General features: G+C 32.8%; 2 pseudogenes; both read left to right on the top strand.

Annotated features, from left to right (window-relative positions):
- The window catches only part of LOC149207707 (polyamine oxidase 6-like), a 144860-nt pseudogene that overhangs the window by 72752 nt on the left and 67768 nt on the right, over window positions 1-4340 (top strand).
- LOC149207708 (haloacid dehalogenase-like hydrolase domain-containing protein At4g39970 pseudogene) lies at window positions 10-536 on the top strand (annotated as a pseudogene).

Genomic DNA, 4340 nt, shown 5'->3' with positions numbered 1-4340 from the left:
TGATCATAAATGGGTTTCCTTCCTACGTTGAGCTTGAACACCAATTTCTTCAATCCTATTCACACTATTCATCCACATCCTTACATTCAAATCTCATTTACAATCTTCTAACCAAATTCATGTCTTCTCCCACAACAACACAACCAAATTCCTACCTACATAAAAATTTCAAACCATAAAAATTAAAAACATGAATAATTCCTGTTACTACTGCTGCTGCAACATCTCCTGCAAATACAAGGGGGTGTTGGAGATTCTGATTTTCGACTGTGATAACATGACACTGGAGTGTGAACCTCTATAGAAATGCATATAATGCAACGTTCACCCATTTCAATTCCTATTTTCCTTCTTCATCAAAACTGGTGGATTGGGATGTTCAATTCTATGATGAACTACAAAACGAGATTGGTGGAAAAAAACCCAAAATGTATTGGTACTTTAAAGAGAATGGTTGGCTTTCTTCAACTATCTTCGAAACACCTCCATCTATTGAAACTGATCAAACCAATCTTATTGATACTTTACAGGTGTGATATTCCCAATTTATATGTTTGTATCTGGATGCTTATATTTGTTTCTATGGAATATACATACATTGGTGTCATCCAAAGAATTTTTATGCCATTCAAGTTTTGTATCAATCTTGAAGATTGTATTATATAATTAGTGATGACAACATAGAAGACTACAACATGTTCACATATGCAATGCTTTCCACTAGCACAAACCCACATAAACTAGGGTTTGATATGCACCTTGAGAAAGAGAAGCTTGAGGTCGTGTACCTTGAGTTCCAAGTTATTTTTGTGACCTTGAGATATGCACTATTGAGTGGCAATATTGAGGACCATATCAAACCAAGTTTGGATGGGGTCGCACTACTCTCTATAGACTTAATGCATCATTACACATAGTAGCGCATAAATAAGGAGTTGATAAATGAAAATCACAACAATACCACCTAGGCTGTTGAATACACATCACTTCTCTCCGTGTAAATAGTCGATGAAAAATGCAAGGTTGATCAGATTTCTAATACCCAAAATATGTATTATCATGTGATGATTACTATTAGAATTTGTAATTTCCAGCCATCCTGGTATGGGTAGGGTTTGGCCTCTCTTCTATTATGGGTTCTTTTGGTTTCAACACTATCTTTGAAACAGAAAACTACAATTGGAACTGGACATGCACATCAAACCATGATAATGTCTCAACCTTAAGAATATTGAGAGATCTAGCTCAGTTAAATATCAATGTGCAAAGGAGTTCCCATTGACAAAGTATTTGTAGAGTCTTGGTTTTTATTTTCTTGATTAATATTTTGTCATTAACTAGTTGAGGTGTACAGGTTACACTAGAGAATAAGCCATACATGTAATGTGGTTTTTCATGTAGATTTTCATGAGGAATAGAGGCCTTGAAATCAATTGTAAATGCAAAGAACTTGACATTAAACTGAGAAATGAGACGATAAGTTAATTCCATAATGAGTTTGTGTCGATGAAGTGAGTGGGCTATAAGTCCCTTATTTACAAAGCATAATAGGAGAGTTTATTATTTTGATTCCTAATGATGATTCAAGAATTGTTCATTAAAATATCACTATATCAGGGCTAACAAATTTCACTTCAACTAGAGATGCTATTTTGTACAATTTGTTAGTTCTCCTATGATCAAACTTTGTTCTTTAGGGAGTTCATTTGATTGTTTCTTTGACATCAATATTAGTTATCATCTGTGTTTTTGAGGATGATTGAAGGTGATTCAAGAGGAAGAAAAGATGAGAGTTGGCTCTTCCACTTTATTTTTTATCACTAGTGGCAGACCATGTCTTGAGCTTCAGTGAGCAGACTCAATTGGTTGCTTGTGAATACAGCTTTCCATCTTAGAAGGTTGCATGATTTGTTGCATTGGTGGTGTGACTATGTTAATTTTTCCTGTAGAATTAATAATTTGTCTACATGGTTGTGTTGGTCATTTGAGTATGTTGGTAGTTCATGGAAGTTTTGACAAACTTCCATAATATGAGCTTTGGGTTCATAATAATAAACAAATTAAGAAAAAAAAGAAGATAAAAGGGGGAAATATTGTTACACCCCATTCTCATAACTTCAATTTGAGCATCAGGTCAACCTAAAAACCACCTCCATGATTTAATATGGAAGGAAGTGTGTTAAAAAATATGAGAATTCAAGTCCTCTCTTTCCCCGACAAAATTCTTGTATATATGCATCATTATACAATTAAAGTGACTCTCTCAAAAATTTCCTAGGGTTTCTAGTACATTCCCACATGTTCAACAATTCACTAGTACCTCATGATCCCATCATGAAGCTTGAACATGCCACACAATTAAATAATTGTTTCAAAATGTGGATAAATGAACTATAAGAAAATATGGATCATGGATACTTAACAATTGAACCACAACCAAACCAAACTATATTTTTATAGCGAACTTCATGAGAACAAACCTTTAATAGATGAATTGTATACTTCTACTTTCATCAAACATCTAATAAATCTAAACTAATTGTTAAGAGCTAGGCTGTCAATATATATTGTTGCAACAATAAATACATGCATGAATAGGGATGGTAATTTCTACAAAGATAGGGACAAAAATGTTGAAAATGAGGTAGCTGTGTGCACAAAGATGCATCACGAAATAATATAATATAAATAGGATCATAAACCTAAATATAACTATAATTTCTACCTATATTACATGAAATCGGAAAAAATACAAACACCGACAATCTTGCTTAACCAGTAGTAAGAGAAAAAACATAGTAGTGTTGGGAGAAGTTGATCTTAGGAAGTTATCAAATGCTTGTTAGGACAAAACAAGGACACAATAGAAGATGGATTGGAACCAATAAAGGAGAATATGCACTAAATAATAAATGATGCTAGTCCTATAGAACCTGTGTCTTAAAGGAAACAATCCTAAACAAACTTATCAAGAAGAGTTATGAAAATATGAACAAGTGAATCTCATAAAATTGCAAGCTAATGTCCAAAATGAAAGCATTATCATTACCAACATTCTTCATAGGATTTTAACTGACCGAGGATAGAATAAATATCCAGGGACATGGTAGATCTAAAGGCTTTGGCATATTTGAAGGCTTGGAATTCAAATGATGATGGAACTACTAATGGAGACTATCTTTGAAGGAAATTTATCTTCTATTCACATGGAGAAAAAATTGATAGGAAAAGTTGATACTCAATTTTTTTATCAACTATCCCATTTACTTCTAGATAAGTTTACACTTCAATCAGTTATTGATGCATATCCTCTCTCTATTAATATCAATCCTAAAGGTTAAGAATTTTTGTGTCTTTATCAACCAACAAGACTGATATTAAAAACTATAAAAGCCCCTTTTTGGTTTTCGGCAACAATGGGCCTTCATCTTATGTTTGGCTGGTTTGTTAAATGGAAAATAAATTGAGGCTTATCAGTCTCTTGTCTCTTTCCTAGACTCATATCTATGATGTATGTTTCCTAGACTCATATTTGTGATGTTAATAATGAATAATATGCAAATCCTTTGTATCACATTGGATTTCACCTCTACGGGTGAATATATAAAGATGATGTTTTATTTTATATTTTTATTGCTTAACAAAACAAAAAAGTGTATCTTTGTGAGATCCTTTAAACTTCTAATCAATATGTTTACAATTTATTTTCAAGTGTAATGCTTTGTATTGCAGTTGATACTTACAATAAGACCACAAGAAGAAGAACATAGAAGGAATAAATATAGGTAACTAGAAAAAAACAGAGAAAAATAAAATAAAATTTATTATCGAAAAATTAAAAACATGACATGAAAATAGGTTATAACCTACAATAGTAGAGAGGATCATAACAAGCATTATAGTGACTACAAAATATGAGAAAAGAACAAATGAGCAGTCTAGCAAAACTAAACCTCTAATGCATAAAGCATCTAATGTGAACATTCGACGCTTACCCTACTCCCTCCAGGAGCATAAGTTGTACCATAATTCCTCCCCTTTTCTAGACTTCTCATGCCTGTTTGTTGTGATAAAGGTGGTGGTATCCATCTGGATAAGACATAAAAAACAACTCCAATGATTGAAGAGATGAGAATAAAAAATGTAGCACCATGTCATATCATATCACTTGACATATCCCTAATTAGGATTGGCTCTAATGAGGATCCATATGGTGTACATCACAAATAGACCCACATCAAAAATACTAGTGTATCACCCATTGGTTGTCCTTGCAAAACCTATATTTCAAACATGCTAGAAATCTTCCAAATTTTCCAACCTATCATCTCAATGACATG

The sequence above is a fragment of the Pinus tabuliformis genome, chromosome 1_2 (genome assembly GCF_031772625.1).
Source record: "Pinus tabuliformis cultivar Carrire ecotype Pingquan chromosome 1_2, CPIR1, whole genome shotgun sequence".
In the NCBI taxonomy this organism is placed as follows: Eukaryota; Viridiplantae; Streptophyta; class Pinopsida; order Pinales; family Pinaceae; genus Pinus; species Pinus tabuliformis.
The sequence above is the reverse complement of the archived record's forward strand: the minus strand, read 5'-3'. Positions and strand labels throughout refer to the sequence as shown.